The sequence below is a fragment of the Chlorocebus sabaeus genome, chromosome 17 (genome assembly GCF_047675955.1).
Source record: "Chlorocebus sabaeus isolate Y175 chromosome 17, mChlSab1.0.hap1, whole genome shotgun sequence".
Taxonomy (NCBI): Eukaryota; Metazoa; Chordata; class Mammalia; order Primates; family Cercopithecidae; genus Chlorocebus; species Chlorocebus sabaeus.
In genome coordinates this window covers 35,805,916-35,829,047 of record NC_132920.1, presented here as the reverse complement: position 1 = coordinate 35,829,047, position 23,132 = coordinate 35,805,916, and the positions used below count along the sequence as shown (strand labels likewise).

Below are 23,132 nucleotides of genomic sequence, written 5' to 3'. Positions count from 1 at the left end.
CTTTGGGAGGCCAAAGCAGGCGGATCATGAGGTCAGGAGTTTGAGACCAGCCTGACCAACATGGTGAAACCCTGTCTCTACTAAAAATACAAAAATTAGCTGGGTGCATTGGTGTGTGCCTGTAATCCCAGCTACTCAGGAGGCTGAGGCAGGAGAATCCCTTGACCTGGTAGGCAGAGGTTGCAGTGAGCCAAGATCTCGCCATTGCACTCCAGCCTGGGTGACAGAGTGAGACACTGTCTAAATATATATATATATATATATGTACACACACGCACATATATATATATATATATTTGGATTTCACATGGCAGAATCAAATTGTTTTAGTGACAGTTTTGTACTATGTTTTCATCTCTGGTGGGGCTATAATTCTTTTTCAGAATTTTCATAGCAATCTTTACATGCACATTTTTCCAAATGAATTTTAGAATAAGTTTGTCAAGGCAAAAAATATATTGTCATTGGGATTGCAAACAGTAAGTATTTTTGTACCTCAGTCTACAAAAATATACAATTTATAAACAAAGGCCGATAAGTGATATGTGGTATCTATAAATCCCACAAAACATGTTGACAAGCTATTAGACCTTCTCCTGAGGCTCCCAGTGATCTTGGTGTCTCAAAGCAGCTTCTGCAACTGGGAAATTGTCTCAGGAGCTAAATCCAGCCACCCAGATATATTCCTAGTTTTTTGAGCAATAAAGATGGAAAACCATTCTTTCCTCTTGAGGTGTCACTGGTACAACCAAGTGAAGGCAGTAGGTGCTGCATTGGAGTTCAGCACCTTAGGAAGAACAGAAAGAAGCAGCTTCAGATCTGGCAGTGGTCATCCTGGAAATACAGCGGGCAACAGGCTTCTCTGGGCTCTCAATTACTTGTCTGTGACTCTGTAGGCCTGGAGCTCCTTTCTAGATACCTGACCCCACTTCTCTATAGAAGTAGAAACTGCAGCATGGAGGGGAGAGAAATTTCTCAAGTTTGCACAACTATTTACTGAAAGATCAGAGCCCAGAGACCAGGTGTATCATTAGTGGATCTTAGTTACAAACAACAGAGTCCTATCTGACTAGAATGAGCAGAAAGGGGACTTATTTCAGGTTGTTAGGTAACTCACAGAATCATTGGGAGGGAGGAGAGAGACAGATTCCAGGCTAAGCTTCCAGGGGTAATGCCTAAAATCACATCGCAGAGAAAATGATTGCTACCACCGTTGCTGAACACTGATGCTGAGAACTTAATGTTAGCACAGCCACTCCTGCCTCCAGCACCAATGCCAAATTCGACTTCAGGAACTTGACCTTACAACCCTGCGAAACCACTTCTGTTGCCATTGTGATCACCAAGCCTCCTTCTGTGCACTTCAGAATTGAAGCCTTTCTTGGGTGTGTGATTTGTAGAACTGGGTCACATGTCAATGTTCTAGCTGCAAGGGAGGCTGGGAATCTGAGTTCTGACTTCTAGTTTGAGAGGCAAAACCCATAATAGAGGAATTTCCCCAGTACAGAAAGGTCAATTAGAATTGGACCAATACTCCAAAGACAACTACATATGCTAGACAAATATCTTTAAATCTTTTATAAAATTGATAAATAATATTAGTACATATTTATGGGGTACATGTGATATTTTGTTACATGCATGAACGTGTAATGATCAAATCAGGGTATTTAGGGTATCAATCACCTTGAATATCATTTCTATGTGTCGGGATTTAACTTTTATTTTTTATTTTTTTTGAGACGGAGTCTTGTTCTGTCGCCCAGGCTAGACAGTGGCTTGATCTTGGCTCACTACAACCTCTGCCTCCCAGGTTCAAGTGATTCTTGTGCCTCAGCCTCCCGAGTAGCTGGGATTACAGGTGCCCAGTACCACACCTGGCTAATCTTTTTTTTTTTTTTTTGAGATACAGTCTCGCTCTTGTTGCCCAGGCTGGAGTGCAGTGGCATGATCTCAGCTCATTGCAACCTCCGCCTCCCAGGCTCAAGCAATTCTCCTGCCTCAGCTTCCCAAGTAACTGGGATTACAGGTGCCTGCCATCACACCCAGTTAATTTTTGTATTTTTAATAGAGATGGGGTTTCATCATGTTGGCCAGGCTGGTCTTGAATCCTGACCTCAGGTGATCTGCCCACCTTGACCTCCCAAAGTGCTGAAATTACAGGCATGAGTCACGGCGCCCAGCCTGAATTTAACTTTGAAAAAAACTTTTTTTTTGATAAAATACAATTTGTTAATGTATTATTCCTTTAGTTTCATATCAAATAAGTCTTTGTTTAACGCAAAGTCACAGAGATTTTCTATGTGTTCTAGAAATGTTAGTGCTTTTGGTTTTGCATTTAGGTCCAGGATCCATTTTTAGTTAATTTTTCTATACGGTGTGAGATGTAAATCAAAGTTTATATTTTGCACGCCATTATCCAGTTGTTCCAGCACCATTTGTCAAAAGACTGTCTTTTCTTTTCTTTTTTTTAAATTTTATTGTAGGTTTGGGGTACATGTGAAGGTTTATTACATAGGTAAACTCATGTCACAGGGGTTTGTTGTAGAGATTATTTAATCACTCAGGAATCATGATTTAAATCTTAAATGCATCAAAAACCTAATGAGATAGTGAGAAATTATTGGACCAAGATAGAAGAAAATGTAAGAGTTAGGTTAGGGTTGCCAGATAAAAATATAACATTCCTGGCTGGATGCAGTGGCTCACACCTGTAATCCCAGCACTTTAGGAGGCCAGGATGGGTGGATCACTTGAGGTCTGGAGTTCCAGACCAGCCAGGCCAACAAGGTGAAACCCCATCTCTACTAAAAATACAAAAATTAGCTGGGTGTGGTGGCACACGCTTGTAATCCCAGCTACTCGGGAGGCTGAGGCATGAGAATCGCTTGAGCCTGGGAGGCAGAGGTTGCAATGAGCCGAGATCATGCCATTGCACTCCAGCCTGGGTGACAGAGTGAGACTCTGTCTAAAAAAAAAAAAAAAAATACAGCATTCCTGGCCAAGTGTGGTGGCTCACGCCTATAATGCTAACACTTTGGGAAGCTGAGGTGGGAGGTGTGCTTGAGCCCAGGAGTTCGAGACCAGCCTGGGCAACATAGTGAGACCCTGTCTCTACCAAAAATAAACAAAATTAGTAGGGCATGGTGGTGCACATCTGTAGTCCCAGGTACTCAGGAGGCTGAGGTGGGAGGATTGCCTGAGCATGGGAGGTTGAAGCTGCAGTGAGCTGAGATTGCACCATTGCATTCCAGCCTTGCAACAGAGTGAGACCCTGTCTCAAAAAACAAACAAACAAACAAAAACCCAGCACTCCCAGTTAAATTCTTATCTGAATTTCAGTTAATGGATAACTTTTCAGTGTGTATCCCAATTAAATTCAAATTTCAGATAAACACTGAATACTTTTTTCATGTGCAAATTATGTTCCTGCAATATTTGGGATACACTTAACATTAAAAAAAGTATTTGTTGCTTATCTGAAATTAAAATTTAACTGGACATCCTATTTTTAAATTTTTATTTATTTATTTTTAAATTTATTTTTTAGATGGAGTCTTGGTCTGTTGTTCAGGCTGGAGTGCAGTGGCCGGATCTCAGCTCACTGCAAGCTCTGCCTCCCGGGTTTATGCCATTCTCCTGCCTCAGCCTCCCGAGTAGCTGGACTACAGGTGCCCGCCACCTCGCCTGGCTAGTTTTTTGTATTTTTTAGTAGAAACGGAGTTTCACCCTGTTAGCCAGGATGGTCTCGATCTCCTGACCTCATGATCCGCCCGTCTCGGCCTCCCAAAGTGCTGGGATTATAGGCTTGAGCCACTGCGCCCGGCCATTTTTTTTTTTTTTTTTTTTTTTTTTTTAAGACAGAGTCTCTGTCGCCCAGACTGGAGTGCAGTGGTGCAATTTCAGCTCACTACAGTCTCTGCCTCCTCGGTTCAATAGATTCTCCTGCCTCAGCCTCCTGAGTAGCTGGGATTACAGGCATGTGCCAACACCCCTGGCTAATTTTTGTATTTTTTTTGGTAGAGACGGGGTTTCACCATGTTGGCCAGGCTAGTCTTGAACTCCTGACCTCAGGTGATCCACCTGCATTGGCCTCCCAAAGTGATAAGATTACAGGCGTGAGCCACCATGCCCGGCCATTTCCTCCTTTTTAGTGAGTGTCAATTATGATTTTACCTTCCCTGCCTCACCACTGTGTGTGGGGAGTGGATAACCTGAAGTTCAAAGGTCTTCAGACCGAAAGCAGCATCAATTGAAATTGAAGACTCATTCGTACCTGGCCTTGATTTAGATGAGGAAAGTATGGACATCAAGCTCAATACTAGCACATTAATGAGGTGAGACCTTGGGGGGAATTAAGGGGCAGTGAGTGTATTGTACATGTAAGAGCAAGTGAATCATTAGGAGACAGAAGATGGACTGGGATAGAGAGTAACCTTAGTGGTCCCCAGAGAACCATATATCTGAATATTCACACCATTGTTAGTTCCCTCCCATTGAAACTGGACTGGGCTGTAACCTGTTTTAACCAAGAGAATGTGGTAGAAGTGATGCTGTGTCAGTCAGTTACAGGTGTAAACCTTAAGAAGGACTGACAATTTCCATGCCTTCCGTGTAAGACCAGTTTGAAAGTGGATCATTCAGCCCTGTTCAAGCTGCCCCAACCCTTGCCACGTAGACTAGAGATCAACTGTCCCTGCTGAATTCTGTTCAAATTGCAGAATGATGAGCAAATGATGTGGTTTGGATTTGTGTCCCCACCAAATCTCATGTTGAATTGTAATCCCCAGTGTTTACAGGTGGGGCCTAGTGGGAGGTGATTGGATCATAGGGGTGGATTTCTTATGCGTGGTTTAGCACTATCCGCTTGGTGCTGTTCTTGTGATAGTGAGTGAGTTCTCGTGAGATCTGGTTGTTTAAAAATGTGTGGCACTGCCCCGCTCCCTCTCTTGCTCCTGCCATGTGAGAGGCCTCGATCCCCTTTTGCCTTCTGCCATGATTGGAAGCAGAAGCAGAAATCGTTATGCTTCCTGTATAGCCTGCAGAGTCATGAGCCAATTAAACTTCTTTTATTATTTATTTATTTACTTATTTATTATTTTTTGAGATGGAGTCTTGCTCTGTCTCCCAGGCTGGAATGCAGTGGCACAATCTTGGCTCACTGCAACCTCCCAGGTTCAAGCGATTCTCCTGCCTCAGCCACCCGAGTAGCTGGGATTACAGGCTTCTACCACCAAGCCCAGCTAGTTTTTGCATTTTTAGTAGAGACAGGTTTCACCATATTGGCCAGGCTGGTCTCGAACTCCTGACCTCAGGTGATCCGCCACCTCAGCCTCCCAAAGTTGGGAATACAGGCGTGAGCCACCGTGCCCGGCCTTATTATTACTATATATATATATTTTTTTTGGAGTTTCGCTCTTGTTGCCCAGGATGGAGTGTAATGGCGTGACCTCCACTCACTGCAACCTCCGCCTCCCAGGTTCAAGTGATTCTCCTGTCTCAGCCTCCTGAGTAGCTAGGATTACAGGCATGCACCACCATGCCCGGCTAATTTTGTATTTTCAGTAGAGACGGGGTTTCACCATGTTGGTCAGGTTGGTCTTGAACTCCTGATATTAGGTGATTCACCCACCTTGTCCTCCCAAAGTGCTGAGATTATAGGCATGAGCCAACGCACCCGGCCGCCTCTTTTCTTTATAAATTACCCAGTCTCAAGTATTTCTTTATAGCAATGTGAGAACGGACAAATAATAGTGAGTGAATATGACAGCTGTTGTTTTAAGCCAGGAGTAGGCAAACTATGACCCATGGCTGGTTATTTGTTCTTTTATTTTTATTAACAACTTTTTTGAGAGATAATTCACATACCATACAGTTCACCCACTTAAAGTGTACAGCACAATGGTTTTTAGTATATTCACATATGTATGCAACCATTACCATGGTCAACTTTATAATAATTTCTCAAAAAGAAATTCTGTATCCTTTACCTATCACCTTCCCATCCTCCCTTCTTTTACACCCCCAGCCCTAAGAAATCTATATATTGTCTCTTTTCTTCCCTGTTCTGGACATTCCATGTGAATGTAATCATATAACATGAGATCTTTTGTGACTGACTGCTTTCATTTATTATGTTTTCAAGGTTCATATATGTTGTAGCATCTATTAGTACTTCGTTCTTTTTTTTTTTTTTTTTTGAGACAGAGTTTCACTCTTGTTGCCTAGGCTGGAGTGCAATGGTGCAATCTCAGCTCACTGCAACCTCTGCCTCCCGGATTCAAGCGATTCTCCTGCCTCAGCCTCCTGAGTAGCTGGGATTACAAGGCATGCGGCACCATGCCTGGCTAATTTTGTATTTTTAGTAGAGACAGGGTTTCTCCATGTTGGTCAGACTGGTCTCGAACTCCCAACCTCAGGTGATCCGTCTACCTTGGCCTCCCAAAGTGTTGGGATTACAGGCGTGAGCCACTGAGCCTAGACTTACTTCATTCTTTTTTTATGGCCAAATAGTGTTCCATTGTGCAGATATATCACATTTTGTTTATCCATTCATTAACTGTTAGACATTTGAGTTGGACCCACCTTCTGGCTATCATGAATAATGCTGATATATATACATTGGTATCCAAGTATCTGTTTGAGTTCCTGCTTTTAATTCCTTTGGATAAATACCTATGAGTGGAATTACTGGAATATATGGTAATTCCATATTGAACATTTTAGGATTGCCAAACTGTTTTCCACAGCCATACCATTTTACTTTCCCATCATTAATGCATGAAAATTCCATTTTCTCCATATTCTCCCCAATGCTTGGCACCTTTGTCAAAAATCAGTTGACCATAGATGAGTGAGATTATTTCTGGACTTTCAATTGTGTTCCATTTCTCTATAAGTCTATCCTTGTGCCAGTACCACACTGCATTGATTATTGCTGCTTTGCAGTAAGTTTTGAAATCAGGAAATATGAACCCTCCTACTTTGTTTTTCTTCTTAAAAGTTGTTTTGGCTATTCTTGGTCCATATGAATTTTAAAATCACCTTGTCAATTGCTATAAAATAGTCATCTCAGATTCTGATGGGGATTGCATTATATCAAAAGATCAATTTGGGAAAAATTGGCATTTTAAACAATGTTAAGTCTTACAATCCATAAACATAGGATGTTTTTCCAATTTTTTTTTTTTTTTTTTTTTTTTTTTGAGACAGAGTCTGGCTCTGTTGCCCAGGCTGGAGTGCAGTGGCATCATCTCAATTTATTGCAGCCTCCAACATCTGGTCTCAAGCGATCTTCCCACCTCAGCCTCCCGAGTAGCTGGGACGACAGGTGCATGCCACCACGCTGGGCTAATTTTTTGTAGACCCAGGGTCTTGTCATGTTGTCCAGGCTGGTCTTGAACTCCTGGGCTCAAGCACTCCTCCCACCTGTCTCCCAAAGTGCTGGGATTACAGGCAGGAGCCACCATGCCTGGCTAGTTTTTCCAATTATTTAGATGGTCTTTAATTTCTTTTTTTAAAAAGCTCTGCATACATTCCACTAAAAACTGTCTTTTTTTTTTTTTTTTTTTTTTTTTTTTGAGATGAGTCTCGCTCTGTCACCCAGGCTGGAGTGCAGTGGCATAATCTCAGTTCACTGCAAGCTCCACCTCCCGGGTTCATGCCATTCTCCTGCCTCAGCCTCCCGAGGAGCTGGGACTACAGGTGCCCGCCACCACGTCCACTACATTTTTGTATTTTTAGTAGAGACAGGGTTTCACCGTGTTAGCCAAGATGGTCTCGATCTCCTGACCTCCTGATCCACCTGCCTCAGCCTCCTAAAGTGCTGGGATTACAGGTGTGAGCCACCACACCTGGCCTAAAGACCGTCTTTAATTTCTTTCAACAATGTTTGTTGTTTTCTAAGTTTACACTTCTTTCATTCAATGTACTCCAATAAAATGTATTTTATTCTTTTTGATGCTATCATAAATGAAATTGTTTTCTTAATTTCATTTTTGGATTACTCATTGCAAGTATGTAGAAATACAATTGATTTTTGTTAATTTTTCTTGTATCCTGCAACCTTGTTGAATTTGTTTGTTAATTCTAATAGTTTTTAAGTAGATTCCTTAAGATTTTCCATATACAAGATTGTGTGTCCGTAAAGAGATAGTTTTACGTCTTCCTTTCTACTTGGATTCCTTTAATTTGTATTTCTTGCCTAATTGCCCTGGATACAACCTCCAGTATAATGTTAAATAGAAGTGTTTGGAATGGTTGCATGTGGTGGCTCATGCCTGTAATCCCAGCACTTTGGGAGGTCAAGGCAGGTGGATCACTTGAGGTCAGGAGTTTGAGACCAGCCTGACCAACATGGTGAAACCCAGTCTCTACTAAAAAATACAAAAAATTAACCAGGTGTTGTGGCGTGCACCTGTAATTCCAGTTACTTGGGAGGCTGAGGCATGAGAATCCCTTGAACCCAGGTGGCAGAGGTTGCAGTGAGCTGAGATCAAGCCACTGCACTCCAGCCTGGGTGACAGAGCGAGACTCTGTCTCAAAAAAACAAAACAAAAATAAGTAGAAGTGGTTGGAATAGACATTCTTCCCTTATCGTTGTCTTATTTCCTGGGGAAAGCATCCATTCTCTCACTGTTAAGTGTGATATTGGCTGTAGGTTTCTCACAGATGCCCTTCATCAGGTTGAAGACAGCTGCCTATTTTTGTAAATAAAGTTTTGTTGGGACACAGACATGCCATTTGTTTATCTATTATATATGACTGCTTTTTGCTATAATGACAGAGTTGAGTTGTTGTGACAAAGACTGTATTGCTTGCAAGTCTAAACTATATACTATCTCGTCCTTAAAAAAAAAGTTGGCTGGACATCTGTTTTGTTTTTTTTTTTTTTTTGAGACGGAGTCTCGCTCTGTCGCCCAGGCTGGAGTGCAGTGGCCGGATCTCAGTGCACTGCAAGCTCCGCCTCCCGGGTTTACGCCATTCTCCTGCCTCAGCCTCCCGAGTAGCTGGGACTACAGGCGCCCACCACCTCGCCCGGCTAGTTTTTTGTATTTTTATAGTAGAGACAGGGTTTCACCGTGTTAGCCAGGATGGTCTCGATCTCCTGACCTCGTGATCCGCCCGTCTCGGCCTCCCAAAGTGCTGGGATTACAGGCTTGAGCCACCGCGCCCGGCGACATCTGTTTTAAGCCACTAAATTTTGGAGTAGTTTGCTATGAAGCAATACATGACGTAAAAATCTACCAATCTGGCCGGGCGCGGTGGCTCAAGCCTGTAATCCCAGCACTTTGGGAGGCCGAGACGGGCAGATCACAAGGTCAGGAGATCAAGACCATCCTGGCTAACAAGATGAAACCCCATCTCTACTAAAAAATACAAAAAAAACTAGCCGGGCGAGGTGGCGGGCGTCTGTGGTCCCAGCTACTCGGGAGACTGAGGCAGGAGAATGGCGTGAACCCGGGAGGCGGAGCTTGCAGTGAGCTGAGATCCGGCCACTGCACTCCAGCCTGGGTGACAGAGCAAGACTCTGTCTCAAAAAAAAAAAAAAAAAAAAAAAAAAAAAGGCCGGGCGCGGTGGCTCAAGCCTGTAATCCCAGAACTTTGGGAGGCCGAGACGGGCGGATCACGAGGTCAGGAGATCGAGACCATCCTGGCTAACAGGGTGAAACCCCGTCTCTACTAAAAAATACAAAAAACTAGCCAGGCGAGGTGGCGGGTGCCTGTAGTCCCAGCTACTCGGGAGGCTGAGGCAGGAGAATGGCGTGAACCCGGGAGGCGGAGCTTGCAGTGAGCTGAGATCTGGCCACTGCACTCCAGCCTGGGCGACAGAGTGAGACTCCGTCTCAAAAAAAAAAAAAAAAAAAAGGCCGGGCGCGGTGGCTCAAGCCTGTAATCCCAGAACTTTGGGAGGCCGAGACGGGCGGATCACGAGGTCAGGAGATCGAGACCATCCTGGCTAACAGGGTGAAACCCCGTCTCTACTAAAAAATACAAAAAACTAGCCAGGCGAGGTGGTGGGTGCCTGTAGTCCCAGCTACTCGGGAGGCTGAGGCAGGAGAATGGCGTGAACCCGGGAGGCGGAGCTTGCAGTGAGCTGAGATCTGGCCACTGCACTCCAGCCTGGGCGACAGAGTGAGACTCCGTCTCAAAAAAAAAAAAAAAAAAAATTCTACCAATCTTAGACTGGGACCCCAAAGAACTGCACAATTGAGTAAAGGGCAACTGTAAAAAACACACACACACAAATGAAAACAAAACAAAAACCCTTCCATAAACGTAGTCCAGCTTTGAGTCATCAGGTGACTCAGAAAATCTGGAGCCCTGAAATTGAGTTAAGATGATCCCAGACTGCCAGTGCCCCTAGATGCCTGGAGAAGCAAATGGAAATCTTTCCCAGAGGAAGATATTATTACTGTTACTTAAAATGATTTTTAAAAGTACAATGTCCAAAACATAACCAGGTATATGGTGACATGAGAATGAATCAGTAAAAACTGATAATGGGGCAAGGAGTGGTGGCTCACACTTATAATTCCAGCACTTTGGAAGGCCAAGGCAAGAAGATCACTTGAAGCCAGGAGGTGGAGACCAGCCTGGTCTCTGCAAATAGTGAGACCCTGTGTCTACAAATAAAAAAAATTAACCAGACATGTTGGCACACACCTGTAGTCCCAGTTACTTGGGGGCTGAAGTGGGATAATTGCTTGAGCCTAGGTGGTGAAGACTGCAGTAAGCCATGATCACACCATTGCACTCCAGCCTACGTGACAGAGTGAGACCCTATCTTGAAAATGAAAACACAAATAGAAACTGGTTGGTTGCAGTGGCTCATGCCTGTAATCCCAACACTCTGGGAGGCCAAGAGAGTAAGATGCTTTGAGCCCTGGAGTTTGAGACCAGCCTGGGCAACACAGAGAGACTCTGTTTCTCTCTCTCTCTCTCTCTTTTTTTTTTTTTGGTAAAAAGCAAAAACAATATCTGACAATGGAAGCAGACTCACAGGAACTCCAGATTGGAATGATCAGTTATAGACCATAAAACAATAATACTATGTTTAAGGATGGAAAAGATAAGCCTGAAAATTATAGCAGGGCACTGGGAGATACATGAAGTGGCATAGCAGATTTGAAAAAGAACCACATAGAGGCCGGGCACAGTGGCTCACACCTGTAATCCCAGCACTTTGGGAGGTCGAGGCGGGTGGATCACCTGAGGTCAGGAGTTCAAGACCAGCCTGGCCAACATGCTGAAACCCTGTTTCTACTAAAAATATAAAAACTAGCTGGGCATGGTAGCATGTGCCTTGTAATCCCAGCTACTCGGGAGGCTGAGGCAGGAGAATTGCTTGAACCTGGGAAGTGGAGGTTGCAGTGAGCCGAGATTGTGCCACTGCACTCCAGCCTGGGCGACAGAGCAAGACTCTGTCAAAGAAAGAAAAGAAAAAAAGAAAAGAAAAGAAGGAAGAAGGAAGGAAGAAAGGAAGGAAGGAGAAAGAAAGAACCAAATAGAAATTATAGACTTAAATAATAGAATAAACACATGGAGCTCAATAGTTGGGGTTTAAGAAGAGTTGGGTTTTTTTTCCTGAAAAGAGACTAAGTGAGCTGAAAATAGAAGAAACTTATTAGGACAAAGCATAGAAGGATAAAAGACAGAAAATACAGAAGAAAGGGATGAAGTAAGAAGGTTGAGTGTGTTTCAATTGGAGCCCCAGAAAGAAAGAAGAAAAAGGACAGAAACCGTATTTGAACACATAATGGCTGAAAATTGTTCAAAACTGAACTATTCAAAAGGCGATAGGCAGCTGTGAAATTACAGATATCTACTCTACCATGTAGTCTCTCTTTTTTTTTTTTGAGACAGAGTCTCACTCTGTCACCCAGGCTGGAGTGTAATGGCGCAATCTCGGCTCACTGCAACTTCTACCGCCTGGGTTCAGGCAATTCTTATGCCTCAGCCTCTTGAGTAGCTGGGACTACAGGTGCATGCCACTATGCCTGGCTAATTTTTGTATTTTTAGTAGAGACAGGGTTTCACCATGTTGGCCAGGCTGGTCTTGAACTCCTGACCTCAGGTGATCCGCCCACCTCGGCCTCCCAAAGTGCTGGGATATGAACTACTACGCCTGGCATATTTTGACTCTTAAAAACCTTAATGTACAAAGCTGCCTTTAAAAGGATTCTGAAACCAAGATGAAGGTAGCTCGGTAGTAGGTGGAGCAGGGCTTGCCTGGGCTGAGTTCAAGTACAAGCTCTGCTACTTCCTAGCTGTGCCACCTGGAGAAAGTTGCCAAACGTCAATTTTCTCAAGTAATAAATGAGAATAAAGAGTAACACCAGTCTACCCTATTGTGTAAATCAAATGATAAGTCCGGGCAAGGTGGTTCACACCTGTAATCTTGACAGTTTAGGAGGCCAAGGTGGGAGGATCTCTTGAGCCCAGGGGTTTGAGACCAGCCTGAGCAATAGAGTGAGCCCTCGTCTCTAAAAGAAACAGAAAAAGAGAATCAAATGATAAAATGCATGTGAATGAGTCTAGTGAATTCCAAGTGCTTTTAAAATGAGATGTGGTTTGAGCAGTTCCACAAGCATGCCCAGGGTCACTACCAGTGACAGGCAGGACTGGCCACATAATTTGCAGGGCCCAGTGAAAAATGAGAGTGCAGGGCCCTTTGTGAAGAAAGCACTAAGAATTTGAAGACAGCGGCAGTAGAGCATTAAACCCAGCACAGGGCTCTTCTAAGTACAGGGCCCTGTATTCTGCACAGGTCACATACCCATGGAGCTGGCTTTAGTGACAGACCCTGCAAAGAACCATACTGTGCCTTAGGAGAGGACTGCTCACCCCACACCCAGGTATCTGCAGCCATAGCCCGTGTCATCTTTGAATTCTGAAGGGCAGCAATGTTTTGGGAAAATGCAAGCACACATGTTTCCAAATGCCAAGGAAGGCAAGTGCAGTGACCGGAGTGGTTTTCTGGGAGAGTGGGTGGGGCTAGCAAGGCTGCCATCGGAACTGTGGAACTGACTGTTCTCCACAGACTCTGGCCTAGAAAAAAAAGAACCCTGTAGCTGTATCTACAGGGCCTGTTGTTGTTGCTGCGGTGTATTACAACACAGTCTGGCAGCCTCCCCTGCCTTTCTGTCTTCCTCCTGGAAGAGCCTGGTCCCAGACATGTGACACGTCCACACAGCCCTCTGCAGATTTGCCCACACTGCTCCTCACTGTTCCCTCAATTATTAGGCTTTTCCAGGTCTGCATGCTTTTTGCTCATGCTGTCCCCTCCTGCCTGGGAATCCCTTTCCTCCTTGTCCACACTCCTCTGTCTGGCAAACACCTACTTCATCTTCTAAGATTCAGCTCTACTGTCAGGTGACCTCTTCAATGAAGCCTTCCCTGCCTCTCGTAGGAAGAGCTGATTCCTCTTTCCTTGGCGCCTTCTACTGTGCTCTATGCAGACATCTGTCACAACCCCTGTAACATGAAGAGGAGAACTGACATGTTACGTGTATGTCACTGTCTCCTAGACTGAAGCCCTTGAGGGTTGGGACATATATACCCTGATAGCATAGAGCTTAATATGTGCTGTTATTTTATTTTATTTTTATTTTTATGTTTTTGAGACAGAGTTTTGCTCTTGTTGCCCAGGCTGGAGTGCAATGGTACCATCTCAGCTCACTGCAACCTCCTCCTCCCAGGTTCAAGCGATTCTCTTGCTTCAGCCTCCCAAGTAACTGGGATTACAGGCATGTGCCACTACACTGGGCTAATTTTGTATTTTTAGTAGAGATGGGGTTTCTCCATGTTGGTCAGGCTGGTCTCGAACTCCCAACCTCAGGTGATCTGCCCACCTCAGTCTCCCAAAATGCTAGGATTACAGGTGTGAACCACCGTGCCCAGCCTAATATCTGCTGTTATTAAGCATAGTAGATGCTTAATCAATTGGTATTAGTATACAGAGGAATTTTGATCAACTTTGTCTTTCTGTGTTAATGAATGAATAAGTTGTTTCAGTGACTCTCCCTGGCAACTGGTAAACAGGGAAGCTTCTAGGCATTGAGAACAGACAAATGACTGGGACAGAACCCCTGCCCTCGAGGTGGTTTCAGTCTTGCCTTTATTTGTCTTTTCTGCAGACATCATCTCTCTCTCTTTTTTTTTTTTAATCTTTTTTTTTTGAGATGGAGTGTCGCTTTTGTTGCCCAGGCTGGAGTGCAATGGCGCGATCTGGGCTGACTGCAACCTCTGTTCAAGTGATTCTCTTGCCTCAGCCTCCTGAGTGGCTGGGATTACAGGCATGCACTACCACATCCAGCTATTTTTTTTTTTAATTATTTTTAGTAGAGACGGGGTTTCTCCATGTTGGTCAGGCTGGTCTCGAACTCCCAACCTCAGGTGATCTGCCCACCTCAGCCTCCCAAAGTGCTGAGATTACAGGTGTGTGAGCCACTGCACCCAGCCCCCAGACATCATCTCTTGAAGGCAGCATGTTGATTTGTAGACGAGGTTCTTCATAAATATTTGAATGCAATATAATGCAAAGAGAGCAGGTTTGGAGCCAGGAGACATGAGTTCTAATCTGACTATGGGACATTAGGTTTTCCTATAGGTAACTATTAGGTCCCATGGGTAACTAGCTATGGGACATCAGGTTTCTGTTTCCTGAAAAATGAGGGCGTTAAGAGATTCCCTAAGGCCCAGGTGCAGCTCCTGCATCTCTATGGGAGCGACTCAGAGGTAGCCATCTGGTTGGAGTAAGGTTAGGTTCATCCTGAACCTGCTTTTGCTCAGTAGTTTACCCTTTGGAGTTGGCGGAAGAAGTCAGCCATTTTGCTTTTGTTTTTGTTTTGAGACGGAGTCTTGCTCTGTCACCAGGCTGGAGTGCAGTGGCATGACCTCAACTCACCGGAACCTCTGCCTCCCAGGTTCAAGCGATTCTCCTGCCTCAGCCTCCGGTAGCTGGGACAGGGCGCGCTACCATGCCCAGCTAATTTTTGTATTTTTAGTAGAGACGGGGTTTCACCATATGGCCAGGATGGTCTCCATTTCTTGACCTCGTGATGCGCCCACCTCTGCCTTCCAAAGTGCTGGGATTACAGGTGTGAGCCACCCCACCCGGCCGAACTCAGCCATAAGGCCTCTTCGTGTTTTAATCTCCTGGGCTCCTGCTTGAAAGGTAACAAGCCAAGAGAAAGTATGGTCTTTACAGTTACTGGGTGTCCAGAGGGAGGTGATATCTGCTAAATTGGTTCTCGAGGTGGGATTTCTCCAGTCCCGACTGGGCGTCTTAGACTTCATGGGGTTGCTTCCTAGGGCGAACCCGACCAGCTGACCTAACAAACAGCCTGGCCTGCCCCTCTCCAGCCTCTGGGTAGGCCCGGTGGACAGATAGGAGGGGCAGTGCCTTCAGAGAGACGATACAGATGGGAAGTCAACTAGCTTGCTTAGGCATTAATTTCTCGGGAGGTAAGAGATGTTGTGAGGGGGTGTCAGTTTCCACCATCCCTTCTCTATGGCCCCCACAAAGGGCAAGGGCCAGACACGTGGGCTGGCGTGGAGAGGCGGAGAAGCCAATGAATGGGGGCGGGGCCTCATTTGCATGGACGGCGAGCGGCCACCAATCCGGACAGGCGGATCGACAGCCCGCGCGCCTTTTGGGGGCGGACTGACAGCCCCGGGGCCCTATGGAAGGCGGGTCCTGCGGCCGGCGGGGGCGGGACGGCGCCGGGCGCTGCCCCGGGGATTCGAGCCGGCTCGCGGGCGCTGCCAGTCTCGGGCGGCGGTGTCCGGCGCGCGGGCGGCCTGCTGGGCGGGCTGAAGGGTTAGCTGAGCGCGGGCGAGGCGGAGAGTGACGGAGTCGGCGAGCCCCCGCGGCGACAGGTACCGGCGCCATGGCCGCGGAGATGGGGCGGCCGGCCGCGGCGCCCCGGGAGCCGAACGCCCTCCTTTCAGGTCCCGCCGCGGCCGCACTCGCTGCCTCAGCTCCCACCCCCACGCGGCTTCGCAGTCCAGGAGCCGCGTGTTGCGGGGGAGCGGGGTCCGGAAGCCTCGAGGGGAGCGCGCGGGAGGCCTCAGCCCCACTGCGGCGCCCCTCGCCGCGCCCCGGGGGCTGCGGGGCCGGTGCTCCCCGCGGGAGGCGCAGAGCCGAGTGGCCACGGGCGCCGCTCCCCGCCCCCGCCCCCGCCGGCCTCTCCCGGCAGAGGCGAGGCGGGTCGCGCCCGCCCGTCCTCACTGGGCTTTTGTTTCCCGCCCGGGGTGACAGGTCCCGCGCCGCCTCCGGTCTCTGGCCGCCGGCTCGTCCCGGACAGGCGGCGGGACCCTAAGTCGGAACCGCTGCAGGCGGGAGCCAAACTTCGCTTTCGGGTCCGGGCGCCGGGACGACCGTACCCCAGGGCGAGCCGAGCGCCGGGACGCCGCGGGCGCGGGGCGGATTCGCCCACCTGGCGGGGCCGTGGAGGGGAGGGTGGCGGGGTGGCCACACTCCGGGTGTGGACGGGCGGTCCCCGCCTTCACCTGCCGCCTCCGGGCAAGCGTTGGGGAACCGCATCGCCGCCGTCGGCCGCTTGTGGAGGAGTCCGCGCAGCGCCGTCTAACAGGTGATCCGCGTTACTCCCAGGCCATACCGAAGCGGCTGAACGCTGTGCCAGAGCTCCTTATGCTCTTCAGTTCTGGGACGTGAAAACGCCTTCCGCCTTACTGAGCGTCCAAAAAGGTGTACAGGTCACAGTATAAGAGTCAAAAACCGGTATTACCAAAAAGACACTTCGAGCGTCAGGGTGCAGAGTGACTTTCTTCGATCAACGAACCGGCAGGAACATCGTAGTCACTAAAATCGGGTTCTGCAGTGGGGGCGAAAGCGTAGTAAGGTTCAAGTTGTAAGCGGAGATGCAGAACTCTAGATACCCTTCAGTGTGGTTCAGGACAGTGTGTTCAGCGTTTGGCCGCCGTTCAGTAAATTCTGCATGAAGCAGTTTGAGCTCGTGGTTTTGGATTTACTTTTCAGGAGTATGTTTTCCAGTGGAATAAGGCTTACTACTGAATGGGAGCTTTCTTTGCCTCTCTGAGGGTAGACAGGAGTGTTTATTTTCATTGTCTTCCCATTTTGTTAGATTGTGGACAAGGGAAAAGTTAAAGCATGTTTTGGTTAAGTATTTTTAATAGTCTGGGATTTTATCTACCTCCCCCATAAGGGTTTTTACTTTAAAGAATTATAAAGTAATTCTCTAAAGGGAGCTGCTTCTCTTGGTGTTTGAATCAAGAGCCAAGAATCGACTTGAAAAAATTCTTATTCTGGTGGGAAATTTTTATTGTCATACTTTCACTTCACCATTTTCTATTTATCTCTCCCCCAACTGACCTCAGCCTGACAATCTGCAATTATGGCCCTGACCAATTTAGAGAATCTATACAAACAACATTTTTAAAACGCGGGTTATTAATACTCATTATTTGTGAGAAACACTTGATTTAGTTACCAAGTTTTTTTCTCCTAATGTGTCTTGGTTGATATCTGTATTAGGTATGATTTATACTTCAGAGATTAAGTTTAAGTTAAGAACAAAGTTGCTAATCTTGATTTAATTATGCTAGCTTATTATTCATTGAATGGTCATTTTACTTATTTGCCTAGGTAATTAAAGTTAGCTGATGACTGATAAGAGTTCGCCACTGAACCATCAACTCTTTAATCATTAATTGTGACTATTTTAGAATTGTAAAAAAAATGGTCTTTATTGTTTTATTTCTCCAAAACAAGCTATGAGGTCTTTGTATGTTTCTGAATCTTTAATTCTTTTAGTTATGGGAATTTTGGGTGAATTTCTTTTTTAAAACATAATTTTAATCAGTTCAACATGAAAAACTTAAAATATTGCATTAGGCAACTAATTAAATCTTTAGTTTTCTGTTTATTCTTGGAAAATAATGCATATTTTGGGTTCAGTTTAGTTTCCTAAAGGCTTCTCTGCTTAGGATGAATTAGTCCAGAGAAGAAAGAACATCCCGTTTGTATACCTGTAGAAGTAGTTACTGCTATTAAAAGCTAAGTTGGCTTTTTGATGCTTAGTGTGGATAGATAGGTTGAACAATGATTCATCCTCACGTACGGAAGGCTTATTCTATGTAAATAGTTGTAAGGAGCTGGATAAGACTGTAGCTTCCATTATTTTTTTATCATTTATATAATTGCTCTTTAGTGTACTTGAATATTTAAATACTATTCATAATTAGTTGTTTATCCTTATTCTATGATGATGTATGTATATATACCACATACAATAAAGTTGTATTTCATATTTATTTACATATAAGTACATTTTAGTATTTTAACTGTAAAAGTTAGTTTTATTAACTTTAAGTTTAATTAAAAGCCCATTTTAAAATTCAGTTTTTAGATATTTTAATTACTGACTGTTGTCTACTTTAACTTGTAATAGATGATATCAAATTATCAACCACAATTTCAGTTTCAAAATTAAGCATAAGTTGAATTCTCAAATCCACACAATAAACATTGGGAATGTTTTTAAAGCCATTTACCCTCAGGTTTAACTCCTTTTGTGTTTGGAGGTGATAGTAAGTATTTTTAAGTAAATAAAGCTACAGAAAACAAGGACTTATATTAAAACAGCTAACTTTGAGGATAGATCAAATGGCACTATTATACACATTAGTATTCCCTTTTTTTTTTGAGATGGAGTTTCGCTCTTGTTGCCCGGGTTGGAGTGCAAGGGTGTAGTCTTGGCTCATTGCAACCTCTGCCTCCTGGGTTCAAGCGATTTTCCTGCCTCAGCCTCCTGAGTACCTGGCACTACAGGCCCCTGCCACCACGTCCAGCTAATTTTTGTACTTTTAGTAGAGACGGGGTTTTGCCATGTTGGCCAGGCTGGTCTTGAACTCCTGACCTTAGGTGATCCACCCGCCTTGGCCTCCCAAAGTGCTGGTATTACAGGCGTGAGCCACTGCGCCTTGCCTAGTATTGCTTTATTTAATGGTAATATGCTTGCTGTACCTGGCATGAAGAATTCCTCTAAAGACCGTTAATTAAAATAAGTTTTCATAATTCCTAAAGAATAATCTATATTATACATATTTGACAGACTAGATTTTGTGATTCATGTTTAACAATTAAATATCTGCATTTTATAATAATGAAACTATTTGAACTTTACAACCTAGCTGATTAATAGATTTTGTTTTTTCAGTATTTTATATTTCTAAATTTTTCTGCAGTACATTTTAGTGCATTTTAAAATTCTGACATCATATCCCCAAAAGTATAAAGAAAATTAAATCTACATTCAGTAGCAACTGGGTGGATGGTGGTATGTATGTCACAGAACTATTTATTTAAAACAATAACCACTTAAGTGTGATTTAATTTGCAAATGAGATGTTTATTTACTTTGTAAAAGACAATACTGCCAAATGAGACTGGTTAAAATAATTTACAGTAGGGCCATATGTACTACCAGGTTACTAACAGATTAATAAGGATATTTTAACAATATTTAGAACACTAAAATTCCACTACTCAAAATAATTTGTACTTCTTATAGCAGTTTGAGAACCTACATTTTATGCTTTATTTAGTATTTACTTATAGTCTTTTTTTTTTTTTTTTTTTTTGAGTTGGGGTCTTGCTTTATTGCCCAGGCTGGAGTGCTGTGGTGTGATCATGGCTCACTGCAGACTTCCCAGGCTCAGAAGATCCTCCTGCCCAACCTCCCGGTCTCAAGTGATCCTCCCACCTCAGCCTCCCAAGTAGCTGGGGTTACAGGCACACACCACCACGCCCGGCTAATCTTTAAAACCATTTTTAGTAGAGACAAGGTCTCACTATGTTGCACAGGCTGGTGTCCAACTCCTGAGCTCAAGTGATCCTGCCTTGGCCTCCCAAAGTGCTGGGATTATAGGTGTGAGCCACAGTGCTAGGCCTACTTATGGCCTTTTGGAAAACATTTGGTTAATGAGAGTGAAGGTCCACCAGAGGGAGTGTGGGGTCTATATATTTGTTGTATTTGTTTTTTACCCTTGGTCTGGAATCAAAACATTTAAAAAATAAGAATAAATTTTTATTTTAGTTCTCTAAAGCAATCAGGCAAAAGATACTGAAAATTGTGATTGTAGTTGTTTGGAGTTGCTGTCATTTTTGTGATCAAAATCAAGGCTTAATCAAGGCTGTTTTTCTTCTTAGAAAATTTCTAGGTGGCGAAGCGCAGTGACTCACTCCTGTAATGCCAGCACTTTGGGAGGACAAGGCGGGTGGATTGGTTGAGCCCAGGAGCTCAAGACCAGCCTGGGAAATGTGGTGAAACCCCCTCTCTACAAAAATACAAAAATTAGCCAGGTGTGGTGGAGTGCACCTGAAGTCCCAGCTATTTGGGAGGGTGAGATGGGAGCATCACTTGAGCCTGGGAGGTTGAGGCTGCAGTGAGCCGTGATTAAGCCATTGTACTCCAGCCTGGGCGACAGAATGAGATTCTGCCTTTAAAAAAAAAAAAAAAAGTACAATTACTGGAAAAATGAAAATGATGTATTTTCAAAGTGAAATAATGGGTTAAGTAAACAGTCACACATCTGTGAAAGCTAAGAAATGTCCAAATTCTTTATTTTATTATTATTATTCTTTTGAGACAGGGTCTTGCTCTGTTGCTCAGGCTGGCATGCAGTGGCACAGTCTCAGCTCACTGCAACCTCCGTCAGTTCAAGCGATTCTTCCTGCCTCAGCCTCCTGAGTAGCGGGGATTACAGGTGCGTGCCACCACGCCCAGCTACTTTTTGTATTTTTGGTAGAGATGAGGTTTTGCCATGTTGGCCAGGGCCAGGCTGGTCTTGAACTCCTGATCTCAGGTGATCTGCCCGCCTTGACCTCCCAAAGTGCTGGGATTACAGGTGTGACCCACCCCACCCAGCCTAGGAATGGCGAAATTCTAATAATGTTTCTTAAGATTAAAAATGTAGGCCAGGCCAGGAGGTCAGGAGTTGGAGGCCAGCCTGGCCAACATGGCAAAACCCCATCTCTACTAAAAAAAAAAAAAATTTGCCAGTCATGGCAGTGCATGCCCTTAGTCCCAGCTACTCAAGAGGCTGAGGCAGGTGAATTACTTGAACCTGGGAGCTGGAGGTTGGAATGAGCTGAGATTGCACCTCTACACTCCAGCTTGGGCAACACAGTGAGACTCCATCTCAATAAAAAAAAAAAAGTTATATATATGTATATATACCAGGCATGATGTCTCACACCTGTAATCTCAGCACCTCAACACTTTGGGCAGCCAAAGCGGGAGGGTTGCTTGAACCCAGGAGTTGAAGACCAGCCTGGGCAACATAGTAAGACCCCATTTCTACAAAAAATATAAAGTTCTCTAGGTGTGGTAGCTTGTGTCTGATCCCAGCACTTTGGGGAGGTGTATATATATATATACACACACACACACTTTTTTTTTTTTTTTTAAAGAGCTTGGGATATGTATTTTTATACTTTTTTTAAGAAAGAGATTGGGAGAGAGATATATATACACATACATACTTGTAAAGAGATTGGGTTATGTATGTTTTTAAACTTTTTTTTAAAAAGAAATTGGGATGTGTGTGTATATATATATACACACGCACACACATATAGCTTTTTTTTTTTTTTTTTTAAGAAGAGATTGTGTCTTGCTCCGTCACCCAGGCTGAAGTGTGGTGGCTAATTGCAGCCTTAACACAAACTCCTGGGCTCAAGCGATCCTCTTTTCTCAGCCTCCCAAAGTGCTGGGATCCCAGGCTCAAGCCACCATGCCTGGCTTAAAAATGTACGTTTGAATTGTATCTTTTTGAAATTGTTCATTTTTGGGAAAGAAGAATAAGAGATGAAGAAAAATCAGACTGGAAGAGGGTTGTTTTTTCCCTTTTGTAGTTGCTAATCCTAAATGGGCAGTGGTAAATTTCTAGAATCATTTGTAGCATTCTGTTTTAATCTTGGCAATTTAAAGATGTTATAAATGAGTAGTCCCCAGAAAATGGTCCTTTCATTGTCAAAAGCAGGGTTGCAAATTTCAGACTGATCTTTTCAAAAGTTAGATTTGTACTTGTTTCTCAGTGTTCCTATCTCTGAAAACTAAAGAACTTCCTCCATTGTTAGCTGAAAATTGCACAGTGAATTTGAAAGTCAAGATGTCCCAGGCACGGACATAGTGCTGCGATAGGTTACTTTTTGGAATGGAGAAGACATCCTAGAGATTGAGTCTGCATCAGAATGTATTCTGAATGAGCATGGAATGTTCTTTACCCATGTTAGATATTAACCAATTAAGTTTTTCCATGTTTACCTTTTTTAAAAAAGCAAGACAATAAAAACAGTCTTGTAATCTGAACACATATTTTGGGTTTTGTTGGTTAGCATAAAAATTATTACCTAGTGGATGGTAACACTGTGTTGAAATTCTAGCTTGGAGGAGATGTTTGCTACAAGAGAAAAGGTGTTTCACTGAAACCTAACAGGGCAATTTACAGGGAGAGATACTTGTTTCTCTTTTGAATTATTGTTAGGTTAAAACATAAACTTAGAAAAATTGAAATGCTCATCTTTCCCATCTTAGATTTACTTTCACTATGAACTTTATAAATTCTTTTTTTTGAGACGGAGTCTCACTCTGTCGCCCAGACTGGAGTGCAGTGGCATGATCAGAATTATTCAAGCTTATGTATATGTGTGTATTACACATGTTACACATATGTATAAATATCAAATATCTTTTTCACATTATATATAACAGTATATATAGTTGCTGTATGTTTTATGTGTATGTAGCAGTATCTATACTGCCTCATTTCCTAGGCATATTTATATGCAAAACTTTTTTTCAGTGAAATCTTATTGTACCAAGAGGAATAAGTGTATGTCCACAAAAAGACTGGGTCATAGCAGCTTTTTTCACAGTAGGAATAAACTAGTGATTCACATAGCAACATAGATGAATCTCAGAAATACTGTTCATAGCAAAAAGAACCTCGGCACAGATGAGTATGTGTAAGTGTTTATGATGCCATTTATGAAAAATACAAGAACAGGCAAAACTAAGGTATGGTGATAGAAATCAGGACAGTGGTTGCCTCTGGGTAGGGGTTGTGGTTGACTGGAAAGG

At 44.1% G+C, this 23,132-nt stretch overlaps 1 protein-coding gene across 3 annotated transcripts in view; it reads left to right on the top strand.

The window, feature by feature from the left end:
• FKBP5 (FKBP prolyl isomerase 5) overlaps window positions 1-23,132 on the top strand; it is a 138,474-nt gene that overhangs the window by 2,963 nt on the left and 112,379 nt on the right. Inside the window, exon 1 of one of the 3 annotated variants that reach the window (XM_007972831.3) lies at window positions 15,754-15,882. The exons of 1 other annotated variant lie outside the window; for it this stretch is intronic. The gene's annotated coding sequence lies outside the window, so the exon portion shown is untranslated. Of the gene's footprint in view, window positions 1-15,753; window positions 15,883-16,498; window positions 16,599-23,132 lie in introns of those variants that run through there. One more of the 3 variants, XM_038006008.2, reaches the window with a different exon arrangement.